A 17,965-nucleotide genomic window follows, 5' to 3' on the forward strand; every position below is an offset into this window, starting at 1 on the left:
AAGCACTGTAATTTCCCATCAGGACATCTGTATACTTTGATATACAGGGTACAAGCATGCTGCAAAGAAATGACTGAGGGAATTTTAGTACACGTAGTTGTAAGGAAGGCGGGTGGCGGAGGGTTGGGGATTTTTTGATGGGAGAGGGAAATTGGGGAGATTCCAGTGGAGTGAGGAGAAATTTATAGGAGGAGGAGATTTTCGTATCAAAAATAGAGTGCAGTTACAAACAATTATTTTCACCCTCATTATTGAAATTTGTGGATGACCTTTTTTCAGCAACGTGGCAAAATATTTCAATAGTCTGGCAAGATCCGAGTGAATGTTTTTGGATTGGTATGATCAAAATGCAGTACCACCAGATTTACCCAAGGTCGGTTTTGGGAAGTATCAAATACTGATTCGATTTGCTTACAGTTTCCTTATTCACAGCTGACTTCTTGTTCAAACAAAACTTAGACAATCAATGCCCAGAATGGGTTACAAACTTATTTATTAAACCAAACCAAATTACAATATCCAGAGAATTAATCCAGGGTGAAATGTTCACATCATATAATACAATAATTCAAACTGGATTTAATGTGACACTTAAACCAGTTGGTGAAATGATGTCTTGAACGTGTTTTGACTGTATTGCTGACACTAGTCTGTCACATCCTTAGGGAAGATGATGATCTCTGGATACCAGGAACATGCACACTCAAATTCACACACTTGCCATCTTCCATTACATCTATCAGTGTTTTGCTGAAAGAGTAACATACAAAGAGAGTTTATTGTGACTTGAAAGAATATTTAGCAACATGACACTTTCACAGATACGAATATTTATTCAATTTTCTACACAAAAGCCATTGTTATGTATTTATATTTCAAAGCAGTTTCTTGATTTTGTTGAAGAAAGTGCAACACTGCCATTGACAATGAAGTCATTGATTATGGAACTACACTTACCAGCTTCTAGTCCTTTCTGTGCTCTTTTGGCTTTCACTGAAAATCAAGAAGACAGACGGACACAGTTAAACAGACTGGTGTATATACAATCAGATAATCAGTCACTGTTATAGTAAGGGACCGTCTCAGATTGTCGCAGAAGTTCAAAAAGCGAAATTCATTCATTTAGGGGGGGAGGGGGTTTGACCTCCATTCAATTAGTGAACTTCACTTTCGCACTTTTATTTTGTGATCACAAGTTTCGTGTGTTTATTTTAAATTAAAGAAAAACTGCACACTCGCGCCAACAAATTTGTAACTGTTTCCATCTCGTTCGTGCCCCAAACACAATTTACCGATAGTAACATTGTATCAACCTTTCATTCATCAAATTATACAAAAACAAAACTATCATTTTTAAGTGTGCTATTTATAAGCATCTGCTCTAACCACTAGATGTCTTTATTCTCACTTGTTGTACACCTGGTCATAGTCGTGTTAATATGATTGATCATGCCTGGGCCCCCTTGTCAAAGTTTCTTGCTTTTGCCGCCCCTACCAAGTACAAATTGCGTGTTCACAAAGACAAAAAACAGCACAAGAGATGCAAAAAGGGAAAGTAAAATAAAATGAAACTTTAATGCGGTAAATGCCCTGTTAGTACTCAAATCTGATTGATTACTTTAGTTGAAATAGGGCAAGGGGAATACGTCTTTAAGAGCTACAGCAAAATGCAACATTGTACTCTCAGGCAGACATGAACATTTCGCACTTTTAAAGTTTCGTTTAGGGGGAGGGGGGAGGGGGTTTTGATCTAAACGAAGGGATTTCGTTTCTTGAACTTCTGCGACAATCTGAGACGGTCCCTAACCCAGTCCCTCACATAGGTGTAGCTTGAAACACTTTTTAAACCAACTTCCAACGAGTTCAATCTTTATTTGTTATGTCATCCATTCAATGCTCATTAATAATAAGCATATGGCTGTTTCAGTTTTGAAAATTAAAAACTCCATAAAAATTTTCATGTCATTTTGTACCCAGACATTTGAAATATTTTGGGGCTGTCTGTGGGAAAAGACAGGTGTTCAACAAGTTTAACTTTGCCAAAAGACCATCACCAAAATCTTTTGAAACTCTACACACAAGACAAATACATGTAACAAAGTATGTTAAAGTTGATATTTCCCAATTGCTAGGATTTACTAAAGTACTGTTTAAAATAAATGAATACACATTAAGTTTACTTATTTTTGAACACAGTTTGATTTCCCATTAAACTCATAAAAACATTTGAACTGTCATCTAAAAAAATGCACTTTTAATTTCTATTACACAATTCTGATAATTTATGGGCCATTTTAGGGAAAACATCGATTGTCTTATCATTTTGGGTTTTCAATCTTTGCCAGTTATAACACTATAATATACTTACTTCCACCAAGGGTGACTTTGAACATAAGATAGCCAGTGACAGCCAAAGAAATACCAAGGTCTATCCTAAGAGCTTTCACATATGGTCTTATGGATGGTAGCTTTTTAAAGCTGAAGAAGTTCTCAACAGGTTGATTCATCTTACTTCTTTGCAACACTGTGTTAAAATAAGAAATTAAAATTGACGCCGAGCAATTAGACAATTACTGTAATACAGATAAACTGTAACTTTTAACAGAAAACACCAATGAAAGTGAAAGCATGCTTCTGTTTGGCATAGTGTACTTCACAGAACAAGCTACATATTGACCATTAAAAGTAACAAGTGTTAGTGCAGTAATTTCATCACAATATCGCTTTGATTTTTGAAAAGTTTAAACTTTGACAAATTGTGGCTGAATTCACAGAAAATTACAAACATGTCAAATGTACAAGCCATTGGGCCGGTTGTTTGAGATACGTTCCTAAATTGTGTCCAAAGAGTTGATGTCAAGGACAGATCATACCTATGGACAATACCAAGTTTGGCAAGTTCTGTGATGTTGGAAGGCGAGCTAAAAATTCAATTATTTGTGTTATTTTGTTGATAATGTTGACTGATTACTTACAGATTGATGATGTTCAAAGGTTTTTTACTAAATTTTGGAAAACTTGGGATACTGTTCAGAAATATATGGTAAGATGTGTGGCCTCTAGGCCAATCTGACACAATAGCTTTCTCTTTGCCTGAAAAAGTTTTTACACAATATACGTCTTTGTGTAGGGCTAAGAAATTCTAAGATTGACTTAAAGAGTTTGTAATGTTAAAATGTTTGAGGGTAGACTGATGATTACTTCTTCCACCCCTTGCTTTTAATGTATTGCCCTGATATATACTAGTGGGGAACTAGGGCAAAATGATTAAGAACTGTGAAGTCCACCTCCCCTCTTCCGATCTACATTTCTAAACTAAGTGTTTGGCTTGTTGGTAACATCACTCAACAAAATATGAAGCTTGAGCCCCTTTTTCAAACACGCATCACCAATATGACATTCTGGGGAAAATTATGAGTGCTACTGCTGGCATGGACCTGTCATAGCTGCAAAATTGTAGTGCTAAGGTGAGGCGGTCGGTGATTTTTGGTTTTTGTGACTTCGCTCACCCGTAGCTACAATGCCGATGGCCCTGTAGAGTTCAAAATAAGCGCATCCCACTGGACAAGGCATGTTGATGTGAAATGCTATATATTTACTGCATTTGGTCATACCGATTTATCACTACTGAAGACTAAACACTATACTACACAAACCTTGTCGTTTATGGGGTTTAGAATTTGTTCAAACATGTTGATCGCGTTCCATAAACATTGACCGTGGGGCATCTGTGTTTATGGGAGCCGCCATTACTGAAAGTTGGTAATGGCAGCTCCCAGAAATGTTTTCAGAACGCGATCGACGTGTTTGAAAACGACAAGGTAAGTGTAGTAAAATGTTTAGTCGTAAGTAGCATTTCACACAACACGCCTCGTCTAGTGGGATGCGCTTATTTTGAACTCTACAGGGCCATTGGCATTGTAGCGCTACTAGTGAGCGAAGTCGCAAAAACCAAAACTCACCGACCGCCTCACTGGAGCGCTACAATTTTGCTGCTAGGACCTGTCATAGATCATGGTGCTAGTGAAAAAAGAAATTTGAGAGGCGGATAGTGAGTCAGTGAGAGAGAGGGATCAACCATGGAGGTAGAAAGGGATGACCTTCCCACCTCAATGAATCATCTTATGCGATATTTAGGGTGGAATTTGCAGCGGTCCGGACTGACACCACAGGTTTACAGTTTTGTGTATAGACTTTTTATCTTACTTCAATTTCATAAAGCCTCAGACTGAGAATACAGCCTAAGATGAGATAGATCATGCAGAGCTTTGACGGATGCCGTACATTTCACAGAGGATACATACTTTGCAGACTTATATGTCATGAAGGGACGATTCAAAATGAAACCATAAGATAAACCGCAAGTATACGGTGAATACATACATAGGTATTACCACCAGCAGTACGTGCACACTTTGGACAGACCATGGAGGTAGTAGAGGAGGAGTCACAAATAGGCGGAGATCAAAGGGACCATGTGTTTTGCCGCTGTTTGCCTTACAAACTACTCCATTAACACCAACGGGAACGCGAACGCGTTTTCTCAGATTTAGGAAACAAGATTAAGTTCGTTCGGGGTCGTTCGGGTGTTTCGGCCGTCCCTCGGCAGTTGACAGATCTTCAAACATGGCGTCACGTGTCCAAGCGTCGCGTCGGGAAGTTCGAGTCGTTCAACTGATTTTGATGTACACGCGTGTTAAAGAGGTCGAGGAACAGATAATTGAGGAACGGAGCTTTTGTATCTGCAAAGGCGCGGAGACTGAGTTGATGATAGCTTGCGATCACAAAAAAATGCCAAACATCGTAGAGCAGCATTGTTAACACGCCAACTTTTTCCAAATCCAGTTCTTGGTTCTTGCCGTGTTTTATCATGTTGTACTGGCATTAATGATAAGGTTAAATAAGAAAGCATAGCTTTTGACTGCTATGTCGCGATATAAAAACAACACGTACGATGCATTGAAACAAAGCGTCGCAGCGTCGCCTATGGCGTCGCGTCATTAAACACCCGGGAAACGCTACAAGTTTAACCCACGCTCACGGCAGTGCTGCAGTCCGCTGCACCATACTCAGTACATGATTGAAAAGTTCGTGATCAGAACTTCCATTCTAACAAGGAAAGGTTCCTGCGATCGAATGTAAAGTATATAAAAAACGACGTTAAAAAAACCAAGATTTTGAGAATGAAAAACTTAAATTCCTTGTAACTTCACTTTTCGTGGACGGAACGTGTCGGTTCTTACACTATCATGACGCACTTGACCCAAGCTACGCAAATACAGTCTTTGCGCATGTGTTATGACACTGTGGAGAAACTGAGTCGCATTAGCAAACCCAGGTTAATTTCACTCGGTTTGGTTGCGAAGGTACCGTCGGCAACGCAGATGGCGGGAAAGGGGAGTTACACAATGGACATAAAGGGATTAAACCAATGGTGCACAATAGTAATAAACGTAATTATCTCAGTTGTGACTCCTTCTCTACTACCTCCATGGACAGACAGAACAGAAGTCTACCCGGCCGGTGTGCGACCGATCCGATGTCGACGGTGAACTGGGGAATTCTTACGTGAGGAGATGCAGCGATTGGCACTAATTTACACTAAAACATCAAGTCAATGTTTTTATATATCAATAAACCATTTGATGCTTTTTTTGTTGCAGCATTTCCTGAAACTTACCTCCAGTCTTGCTGTACAGACGGTCTTCAGCTCAATTTTGTTCAAGATGGCCGACGATAACTTGAATTCCACGATCTCGCGAGATTATCGATACTTTCTAAAATCTGCCGCCGGTGGCGTAGTACAATAATCGTAGTACTGGAAGAAACGAAGTAGATCCTCTCCATAGGAAAAGGACGTCTCATACCTCTGCTTTCCTTTCCTATTTAATCCATGTGTTTGCAGAAAAAAAAAACGAAAGAGGAGGAATTAGGTGACAGATTGCAATATCACCTGCCTTGATTCGACAAAATCCAACTTCACTTTATATCGCTGTTCACGTCGACTAGGTTTCAAACCTAGTCGACATGAACAGCAATAGAGCCCTAAGGGAGCGTTCAGTTTTTACGGCCTGGGGGGGGGGGGCGGCAAAATCTTGTCGCCGGTGTTCAAAAAAATATAGACCCCCCCTGCATTTTTTGTGAAAAAAAAGATGACTCCCCCTTTGTCAGACGAAAAAAATTGATGACCCCCCCCCCCCTGAAAAATAACCAAAACTCATATGTCAAATTTACCCGCATGGTTTGGATTTGAACTCCGGTACGCGGCACACTTTATTCGATGCCAGTGCACAAACTTCTCAGCCACATCCATTGAAACGTCTGTTAATTAGGACGACTGTAAGGCAATTTTTAACTTCATTTCCATAGACAACTCATGTCCATGGACATTGTATAAAGTAAACTTTATTGGAGTGGTTCGCCAAAGGCAGCCCTCCGGTTAAGAGGGTCATGGGCCATTACGTAAAGTCAACTTTATTCTATTGGGCCACCAAAGGTGGCACGCCGGTAAAGAGGGTCGATCATGGCTATTGCATAAAGTAGACTTTACTGGACAGGGCCGCTGAAGGCGCGCGGCCATTACCATTATTCAGTGCGTGATCCCAGGGGTCCCTCAAAAATGTTTCTAATACAAGCCACGGCTTCAATTGGGAATTTTACAATAAGATTGCCGTGGGGTATTACATAAAGTCAATTTATTGTAGTGGCCCGCCGCAGGCGGCCCGCCGGTAAAGAGGGTCAATCATGGCCATTGCATGAAGTAAACCTAATTGGAGTGGGGCGCCAAAGGCGTCTGCCCGTTAAGAGGGTCATGGGTAATACATAATGTATATTTATTGTAGTGGGCCGCCAAAGGCGGCCCGCCGGTAAAGAGGGTCGATCATGGCCATGGCATAAAGTGAACTTTATTGTTGGTATTATGTTTTTGAAAATGTGGTGACCCCCGCCTTTCCTACCAGTGAAAAAGCGATGACCCCCCTTTGCGGATTCCAAAATTATGATGACCCCCCCTGGATTTTGCCGGGCCCCCCCCCGGCCGTAAAAACTGAACGGTACCTAAAGTGAAGAAGAACAGAAGTGCCATGGATGCTTTCTTTGAAAACTTGATGCACGACCAATGCAGCGCAGTAAGTTGCTTACGCAGGCACAAATGTCTCCACAGTCAAGTGGGAACAGTACATTTACCAATTCTGCCATTAAGTATAGTAGTTGCAGAAACTGTTCTAAAAGTTGAAAATGCTTAAGTTGTGCACTTCAAATTCTTTAATAAGTGATAGTATCATTCTGATGACACTTTTGAAGTAGGCCTATGTCTTGCATTCACAACCGTGTTTAATTTTTTAAGGGGATATTTTTGACAACTTCTGAAGAGACTACCGGCCATGAACAGAAATGACTGCTCTTCTAAATAGTGATCAAAGCAGAAATCGTGACATTTTGTCAATTCAGGGAGTTTGACGCCCTTCATCAACTCATTGAACTTTAATACTTTGTGGAGGCACCGTGGCCCAGTGGTTAGGGTAACGGATTCACTGTCAGAGGGTGGTGAGTTCGAGACCCGGTTTAAGACCCGGTAGGTCCAGAGTAACGGACTCACTGTCGGAGGATGGTGAGTTCGAGACTCCAACACGGTGTTGTGCCCTTGAGCAAGGCACTTTACTCCTCAGTGCTCCATTGGGGGAGTTAGTGGGTTATTTACCTCATCCTGTAATTGGGCTAACGCCTGTTGGATGATGGACTGAATAAATAAATTAAAAAAAAAATATTTGTTACAGACATTATACAGAGGAGTATAGAGACTGGCTGATTGAGGGGGTCTTTGTCTTTCCATTATCTCTTTAGTTTTGCAAAAGGTGGTAGGGCTACGACTCTGTGGTGTTTCAGGGTACCACTTGAGACACAAGGGAGATGGACCATGGGGCATCTCACAGCCACCCGCCCTATAATATGAGGTTATTACGAAAATACCGCAAAGGATGCACGAGGACATTGGCGCAGCGTATCGCCCGACGCGAAGCGGAGGGCGATGCAAGGCGCCAATGTCCGAGTGCATCCTTTGCGGTATTTTCGTAATAACCTTATTATTATACATCTTACATTCCTGATCGGGGCATCAAAATGTTGGGGTAGTGACCGTTTTCGTGCAATGTCAACAATTTTTCTTCCGATTTTATCGCGCCAGTGTGGAACGCTACCTCGGACGCGCTTCTGCAAGTTTTGGAGTGTGTGCACTACACACATACGTACGTATAGAGCGCGCGCGAGACTTGTTCTGGCACTCGTCCAAGGGGTCCCTTGAAACCGTTCTACAGTGAACGCGCAGATACAGCCGCAGGGAATGGGGCGCCTTGAAACCGTGCCGTACGGAACGGGCGCGAGTTCCGTACGGCTTTTTTAAGGCCGAGTTACACGAGGCAACTCGTTGAGCAACGCGACGAGCAACACGACAGGCAACGCGAGTTGCCCGCCGTGTTGCTTCGTTTGTATGATATCGTCGCGTCGCCCGAGGTGGTTAGGCGACGTCGCCCGGAAAACCGACATGTCGGTTTTTCAGGCGACGCGTCGCCCGTCGCTTGGACCAGTTGCCCCGTGTACACACTGCGTCGCGTCGCCTGAAGAAACCTTTGACCTCTACTCATGCGCAGAACAGTGATCCTGTTTGCGCTCATCGATTGTAACTTGTTAGTACATAAAAATTTACAAAACTCGAACAGGAAATAAACTATAAACTGTAAAAAACAATCAACCAATCAATATGTCAATAAATCAATAAATCTATAGACAAATCAAAAAAATATCCACCCTCTCTATCAACTCTACTTCAATCTTCGGTAAACTGGTGAATAACCGCTTCAATATAAGATAAACTGCTGAATGATAATTTCTCCTGAGGAGCCATCAATATTCTCCGTTGTCCTTATATATGGACTGATATTTACACGTATCGAAAGCATCGATCAGGTCGGGACGACACAGAGAATACAATCAGCACAACGAAAGACAATGTCGAGCGTCGTCACCGTGACGTCATCGTAATATAAGTATTTTCCTCTTAGGCCTATACATCAAAGAAAAATGTCAATATATTTTTCTTAAACCAAAGAATTAATCAATTAATCGAAATTATTTCATCCCTAATTTACCGACGAGCACATATAGACATGCCAGGCTCCAATAGATTGTACACCAAAACGGACAATTTGCGAGATGTTTTGCGAAACGACGAATGTATCAAGTGTTATTTTGCTTGCGCCTACACCAGGTCATTCTCACCATGAGGAGGGATAACTACTTAAGAGAACAAAAATTGCCTTTTTTCAAGGCAGATAAGTGGAGGCGGTAGCAATGGCGGTAACCATAAACAAAATTGCGAAACGTTTTTCCAATTTCACAGAATTTCACACGGTTCAGATTTTTGGAAAAGTGTCTGTCCTTTAACTGAATGTAAGTAAATCTGAAGCACTATGGCTCGGTTTATGGAAAAATAGACGTGACACCTCGAGTGGTTTGAATTTGGAATCTTCATAAAAAATCAGGGATTTACTTTGGTTATGACCGTTTAAAACTTCTACTTAACTGGGAGAAAAAAATCGAAAGGCTTAAGACCATTTTTAAACTTTGGTCAAAGCGTAAGCTAAGTCTGACGGTATGGTAAAATCACTATCATCCAATTAGTAGCTCTTCTAAAACTGTTTTTACGTATTGTTAATTCTTGGTGTTTTTGATGAACTTTTGAAGCCGATCAATCAAGCAATTTTCAAGTTTTTTTATGGAATAATGGGCCTGACAGAATAAAAAGACTCACATTGCTTGGAACTTACGAACGTGGAAGGCTCAAGATGTCCGACATCTTTGCCCTCCATGATGCATTCTATGGCATGATATGCTTCATGGATTCGTAGACTGTGCGATTCAACGATCGCTCACTGGTAAGCTGAAATTGCTAGAATAATGAACATATGACCTATTGTACGACAATATTTTGTACCCGTTAACCTTAACCATGAGCTGATAATTTGCATTTTAATAACTTAATATATATGCAGTTTATTAATTCAAATTTTATTCGGAGCGTTTTTCAAAGTTCCCCAGAATAAAATATGCCATCATTCACACGATTGTCACTTCGGGTTACGTGTTATAAGAATTTTGGCAAACCTAAAAATATCTAAGCAATTTTTTTTTATTTATTTAAAAACTATGTCCTTATTTGGTGCATTAATGATGACTGATACGCATATTCCAGGACGGGCTAATAATCGATACGTGACCGATATTTCTGTCATTGAACGCATTTGACGACACCCGTCCCTAAACACTGCACCGTTGCATTGCACCATGATCTGTTACAAAGTATTCATCGTTTTTGTGTTGCAGAACAGCTAATACTCATGGTTTTTACATGTCTGAAATGCACCGAAAATGCCACAAAATGACACCATTTCAATAGCCAAATTTTCAAGTTTCTACAATGGAAGGCCGCGGTCGGCGTGACCACCCTCCTCATGACCACAAGCTAGCCTTTTTACAGTGTCGCGGAAAAGTTGATTTTGAAATTTCTCATTCTGATTTGAGCTTATTGCTGTTTCACTGTGCCGTAAAATTTTAATCTTTAGATAAAATTAAATCACATCCTTGTCAATACAGAGAATTTGTGACGTAATTCCCCAGATAATTACTGATAAAATATCCAAATGTCTCGTATTGTGGCCTCAGATGTTTTATAAATTCCCTGGTAATGCCAAAACTATAACCCCCTGCAGGACAATCATGGACTCAAGTAAACTTTTCACTCCATAGTGTACTCGGCTTTTTTTGTATCGTACATTATTTTGTACAAAGTTTTCTTTCCTCCATTATGGCTCGGGAGGGGGAATACCATTTTCCTGTTAATATCGAATTATTAATAATTCTTAGAAAATAATAATTATCACTTTTATATATGTTCTTGCATTAAAATCAAGACGGGAGGTTCATGACTTAAGAGGAAGGCCACAATTTCGTATGCAAGTTTGGAGGAGAGTCACAATTTTCAAGGCAACCAGTTAATATTGCAATCGCACCACCCTGCTTCTGTCAATTCTGTCCTTACCCTATGTTACCAATCAAGCATACCCGTGAAGCCATCTCGACATGACAATCATGTCTCTATAAGAATATTCGAAATAATTCTAGCTGTACAATTATTTAGTTGGCGTTTTTATATGTTTGATTATCACATCTAGTAAGATTTTTCGAAAATATCCTTCATTAATCCGATTCGTAGATTATTTAGTATGAGTTTCCTTTAATTCGACGAAATATTACTATTTTTGTGGTCGAGCCATATTGCCGTTTGTCACGATCTAGAGGACCGTTTTGATAATGGGCCGCCACGAAACACAGTCGCGTCCGCTCTTCAAGCATGCGCACCGTAATCTTTTGTAAGGAAACTGGCGACAAGTTGCCTAACGAGTTGCCTCGTGTAACTGTTCCAGTCGCGTCGCTTGATGCGTTGCCTACCGCGTTGCTCGTCGTGTTGCTCGGCGAGTTGCCTCGTGTAACTCGGCCTACATGGGCAGTGATCTTTTTTCTTTCTTTTTTCTCCTTCTTCTTACGAGGAGTGGTTCATTTAATTACTAAACAATTGCATTGTACAGAACCATTCTTGTTTGGTTTGCATCGTAATATAGATTCAAATTGCGTTATCAGACTTTACTTTTTGTTTACCGGGAAAAGTTAAGTATTAAAGTATTAATAACTGGAACAGAAAATAGTTAATGAGGGTCCATTTACCACCATGCAGAGTTTCAATTAGACTTGGTTGGAGTCGGTGAATTTTCAAAAAATAAAATCATTTGTAATAGTTTCTCTTGTGTCTCACCTATTTCATACAAACCTATGTGTAATTTAGCAGTCCAGGTTAAGTAAATTTCCTAGCGGTTGAACGCGTTACCTTTGAGTCTGCGCAGTAGTGAGTTAGTTTCTTCCCGGTACAGCGTACACTCCACTCCACTCATGGCGTTCATGCCACTCACGCGTTTCATATGAAAACAGAACACAAATCATCACGTTCACCCCACCCAAACATTCACAAATCACAGACTTGAACAAAGTCTAAGTTTCAATAAATAATAGCATAATACTGTTTCAACCAATCTCAAACAAATACTCGTTTTGTAGAAGATTACTAGTGATTTATGAATATCTTATTTTGAATATACCCATACATTGAGATACAGAATACATGCATGCGGATGATAATGAACAAGTGTCTGTACTTGCAACTTTGAATTTCAGTGATATGTGGACTAGCATCTCGACGTCGTCTTTTGGCCTTCGTCCGGAGTATTGGACTAAGGCCGAAATACGACGTTGAGATGCTCCGCTAACAATTCAGTGGCTAAACCACCAATGATATGTGACATTCCCAGTTGTCTGTTGGTAGTCAGCAAACTTTAAATAGTTATATTAAGTCAATATTAAAACTTATTATTACAGCTTTGTAAGACGAGTCAATGCATATTTTTATTTATTGGTGTTATGCTAGTTTTAAACGCAAATCTGAAATTTAGCATTAAAACTAAAATGTCAACATTGTTTATCACATGCAAGAGTTTACGTCACAACAAAAGGGCGCGATGACAAACAAAATCAGATACTACATTACTATATCCGAAGAGTGTAAAAGAAAATATCGTTATGACATCGTACCAAAATTTGCTAAGGCAGTGCCAGACAGTGAACTGAGAGATGAAACATGCATGGTACATGATCATGCATGATTATTTTTTCTTTTTGGCATCATTTCTTTCATGCTAACACAGCGATAGGAATGAATGAATCCCCTCTGAGCTTAAAATCCCCCCCCCCCCCATTACGGCAAAAGGGTTGACGTCTAACGACCGACAACGGCATGTGTAGCTCTGCGCTCGTAAAGGATGAGAGGAAAATGATTTGATGCCAGAGCACACCGATTTTCATTGGTTCAGATTTGTCATGCGCAATACGTACCAATGAGACTTTTTACATAACCAATTTTCATATGCGCGCTGACATCAATCTGTAATGTGTCAGTTTGGGCTCGGACTGGAGTACATGGTGCGCACGGAAGAGAGGACAACAACATGTGTTCATCCCCAAAAGTAGTTTCGAAACTGGAAATGAAGTCACGGAGGAGATGTTGGGTGACAAACTTAAACTGTTCCAAGTCGTCGGAGTTAAAGATTTGCAACAACCACGTGACTCACTTGTGAGGCGCGTGTACGTCGTGCAGGAACCGTTGAGTCAAAAGAAAGACCACCCGCGAAGTGGTGGATTTTGTATATTCAAGTGTCTATGGTAAAACCGATTTCTTCTTGTAACTGCAAACGCGAATTTAAAACGAAAACCGGACGTAACATGTTGTTAATGCGGGAGAAACGTTCAGCGTTCGAGGGAACTGGCCTAGGGAGAGTATAGATTAACAATGGGGGGGGGGGGGTAGTAAAGATGATGAACAGGTGCACATTTTACATGGCAAATTTGTATGACCAAAGTATCGTCGACACGCGAGAAACACTTAAAGACATACTCTAATGTTGTTTATACACTGTCCCTCCACAACACGAACTTTTCAAAGTGGACTTTCATCGACAGTGAAGATTGTTCAAGTAGTTGTAGTAAATGTATCTCGATCTCGGATGAATCTCAAATTGCATTGTCATTTACTAGAGTTTTGAAATGCTGATATATACTGCGTTGTAGACTGTTTTACACCATCGCGTATCACATCACGAAAATGATTTTTCTTCTCACTGTTCCTTAGGTCGATGCATGCGACTTCCTGCCAGCCGGGTAACTTGGTGTTATGGACCATGACGGCTGGAAACAACTTCGTCGAAGAGTGACAAAACGCTGGAATAGATTATTATACAAATTGTACTTTCAAAACCCCATGCTCTTTATACAGATAAAGATGGGGATGCTTACCATGTGTATAATATGATACCACGATGAAAATAGTTGGGAAACTACAGTAGGGTTTCAGGCTTTTACTCATCAACTTCACTAAGGATGTTCACTCGACCCTCCCTCAAAACTCCCTATGACGACACATTGATGTAGTGCCCGAGTGTTTCTTTCACTGGCCGACCAAGCTGTGTGGACCTGACGATGACCCGCGAATAGAATGCAAACCAAAAAGTTGGTATTGACACGTGGATTTTGTCTCAAGGTGCACCTAGCCCAGACTCTAAACGGAGTATTTTAGCCTCGGAGTTCTTTTTGCCTTCTGCACTCCTAAAAGAGCTCAGAGGCCAAAACACTGCGTTAAGAGTCTAGACTAAGGTGCACCGTGATGAAGCCACAGATCGTTCGTTGTTCCTCGGCAAGAACCAGTATAGTCAGATAGTACTAGGAGTGAACCAACCCATGGACAATAGCCTACTGAGCAAAGCACAAGACATCCCGTACAAGAAGAAAAGGTTATCGGGGAAATTGGTCTGTTTGACACAGAGCAATACCAATCGACTGCGCCGCAATTTCCATAACAATGGTGATGATCTTCGGTCCCGATGGGGCCCTGGGGTTACATGTTCAGCTGTCTCCTGGGCTGTGCTTATACCACAGGGTGATGCAAGCATTATTCGTTTCCAAGTTATGAATATGATCAATAAAAGCCTTACCTGTGTCGATTGTGTGCCTAGCACTTTACCCTCGCTATCTCTGTACAGTATTTCAAGAGAACAGTCCATATCTGTTAATTGCCCTCCCTAATTTCCTTCATTAATTTGTTCTGCTGATCGCCAATGCCCGCGGGGGGGGGGGCGGCTTTCGCCCACAGGCTCGCCAAATAACTCGTTAGCAATTCCTAAATTTGTCTCACAAATTTAGGCGTTTTTTTTTTTTCATTTAATACATTACAGAGGTAGTAAGGATAAAGTAATAGGCACACATTCGACACAGGTAAGGCTGGTATAAGGAAAAAATAATTATGCATGACATTTATTGATCATATTCATAACTTCTGAACGGATTATGCTTGCAATACCCTATGCGTATACCATGGGCGTACGTCCATGCTTTAACAGTAGGGGAGATTTGCTGAAAGTAAAATTTATCAGACTGTCGCGTTAGTGGTAGACTGTTGCGTAGATAGTGGGGTGAACGCTTAGCCAACACAGCCAGTGACTGCTGACGAGGAAAGCCAATCGACTAGGGGCCAGTCTAACACCATCCACAACCAACCCTGGAACACTAACTCTAACAGCTAGCTGATCATGTAACCCCGAAGATCATCACCCGGGATCATCACCTTGCTGCAGTACAGTAGCTCGAGGTTTTGCCAGAGTATTTGGACCTCGAGCTACTGTACTGAAGCTAATCATCACCATGCACTGAGGATCATCACTATCGCTATCGAACTTGCAGTGCAGTCGACTGGTATTGGTTAGACTGGCCCCTAGTCGATTGGCTTTTCCCGTCAGCAGTCACTGGCTGTGTGGGCTAAGCGTTCACCCCACTATCTACGCAACAGCCTACCACTAACGCGACAGTCTGTTAAAGTTTACTTTTAGCAAGTCTCCCCTACTGTATAAGCATGGACCTACGGCCATGGTATAAGCACAGACCAGGAGAAACCTGTCTAGGTATAAGCATCGAGGTTGTAATGTAGTAAACGGTGCCTCCACAAACTACCAGTTCAAGATAGTCACCTAGTCGGAGTGCGCCCTCATTAGGTGTTCGCCGTCTGCACGAACATAAAGGCGAATGATTCATTTGCTAAGCCGCAGTCCGTGGGTGGAGAGACTTTGGCAAGGCTCAATTTGCATATGAATCACAAGCACTCCAGAGAGACTCCAGCTCATGTGGTTGTGTACCAATTTTGTATCAAATGCGATAAAATGGAGAGTGTTATTATCAGGAAATGTTCTATAGAAGTTGTAAAAATTCATAGTTTCAAAAGTATATTGTAAAGTAAAGGTATAATGCTATAGAGTATGAAATAACATGTTAACACACGCAAGTGGGCCACTCAGACGCGACCACAACGGCGAAATCGCAGACAGAGATTTGTTCCAGTTGATATAGTCCCCTACATTACTTTGTAACGTTATCGCTTCTCGGCCTTTTGGCTAAGATCATGTGTAGTATCTGTTCTTATCAGCTTAATATCTGATACGCTGCTCACCGAGCAGCTCGATATTAAACTGATTTTTGGAATTGGGCCATGGAATAGGGGCTTGCTCCGTCCTGGCCACGGATCGACCCGGTATTGCAGTACCTCCGGGAACGGTCCACCTTAATGCAATCAAAAATTAGAATATAATAGATAGAAGAACAGGAGGAGGAACGAGGGTACACTTCTCGCCGTACCATGTGTGTCTAGTCTAGTCTTGAGTTTGGCGTAACTGTCCTTGGTCAACAAATCAACAAATCTACGACCTCAGTAAGCTAAATTTTTCGATCAGCACGAGTCCCATTCAGAAGCATGACAGTGTATCACTATTAATCTTGGAGTTTTTGTAGGAGTGCAAACTGAACAATTTGACAAAGAAGGTGAATTATGTATGTCATCGTGCGGAGATAAATTTAGGCTTTACCCCCCAGAATGCCAGTCTGGCGTGACCCCAAGGATCAAAGCACTGACAAAAACACGGTTTACGTAAATAGCCTGAACACCTGTAAGGCATTTATTTCTGAATGTGATCCTTGGCCGCTATTGTCTTTAAATAGAGGTTTCGAAAGTGTTCTTTGTCGGTGATCTCTATCCAAACGGACTAAATTATATTCCTTTATTGCTATCGATGGTGCATTATCCATGCTCATTAACATGATTGTAATTCGGACAGAATAAAATGAAATAAAATGGCCGTCAACGGGGGAAAAATGCCAAACTGACACAGTATACCGTAAAATTGGAATAAGTGTACAAAACACGATAGGAACTAATTTGGGATAATTGGATCTTCAAATTTCTCAAAAGTGTTAGTTAGCCTATAACCAAATGTTGCAATATAAGAAATTACTCATAAAAACAAGTGTGTAACGTAAAAAGAAAGGCAGATGAGCTTACATTTGCAAGTTAAAATTACCTTCCTTTACCATCTCATTATCCCAAATCAATTTCAATGGTGTTACAAGACAAAAGTGTACACGATGACAAAAGTTAAGAAAAATTAGAACGAAAAGTTCAAAAGCTGGTTGTAATTTAAAGCGAGGATCGACAGTATGTGAACTTGCGGACAGGTAACTGTGAAAGGCCTAGGTTCACCGCCGGAGCTTGCTGCAGTTTCGTAGCCCCGCAACTCCCTTGAAATTTTTTTGTGTCAGGGACGTGCCCACACAAAAAATCTCCAAGAGGAGTTGCGGGGCTACGACACTGCAGCAACGCCGGAGCTAATAGCGCCAGTCCATCTCGCATACTTATATTCCCACTTCTCTAATTCTCCTGGCCAAAATTCTGAAAGTATATCTATTAGTCAATTGGGCAGGTAACTGTTGAATGTAACCTTTCTTCCTGTGTGTTAAAGATTCAGATTATTTTCAGTACACTGAAGTTTGGTAAGGCCACAATCAGGGACAGACTCGGACCGTGACTGCTTTGCATAGTTAGTGTTTTAGGTTTCTATAGACGAAATAGTAAAACCTCATCATTCTGTTTTCATATGGTGTCAGTGAATAGTAGCTAGTTACCTGCAAAACTTTACCCATGCAACTAATTTTAAGCTTTTCGGTCTTGTCATTTACAGTGCACTTCTATAAGGCAAACGAGGTGTCTGAACACAACTCTCCTTTGGATGAGCATTTGCCGACCCGACTTTCTGAATGACATTCCTTCAGGACTTGAAATTACATAAACTCGGTCACAGCAATGGTTAGAAAGTAATCTAATTCAGATAGTCCGCTGCCGGTCAATGTATCCGAATCGTCGGACACAATATTCGCTAAAGTCGATCATTAGATCTTTGGAAAGCAAAATCAGCTAAAATCAGAATCAGAAATA

The 17,965-nt window shown here is 41.0% G+C and overlaps 1 long non-coding RNA gene and 1 other non-coding gene across 2 annotated transcripts; one reads left to right on the forward strand and one right to left on the reverse strand.

Annotated features, from left to right (window-relative positions):
* Window positions 1-476: 476 nt before the first annotated feature.
* On the reverse strand, window positions 477-5,814 carry LOC139149318 (uncharacterized). The gene is made up of 4 exons (XR_011556096.1): window positions 5,681-5,814; window positions 2,369-2,524; window positions 958-993; window positions 477-750 (listed from the first exon to the last, which is right to left on the reverse strand). It is a non-coding gene; the product is annotated as an uncharacterized lncRNA (long non-coding RNA).
* A 10,260-nt stretch (window positions 5,815-16,074) lies between these two features.
* Window positions 16,075-16,265, forward strand: LOC139150742 (U2 spliceosomal RNA). The gene has a single exon (XR_011556279.1). It is a non-coding gene; the product is annotated as a U2 spliceosomal RNA (small nuclear RNA).
* The last annotated feature ends 1,700 nt before the right edge of the window (window positions 16,266-17,965 follow it).

The sequence above is a fragment of the Ptychodera flava genome, chromosome 14, assembly GCF_041260155.1.
Source record: "Ptychodera flava strain L36383 chromosome 14, AS_Pfla_20210202, whole genome shotgun sequence".
Lineage (NCBI taxonomy): Eukaryota > Metazoa > Hemichordata > Enteropneusta > Ptychoderidae > Ptychodera > Ptychodera flava.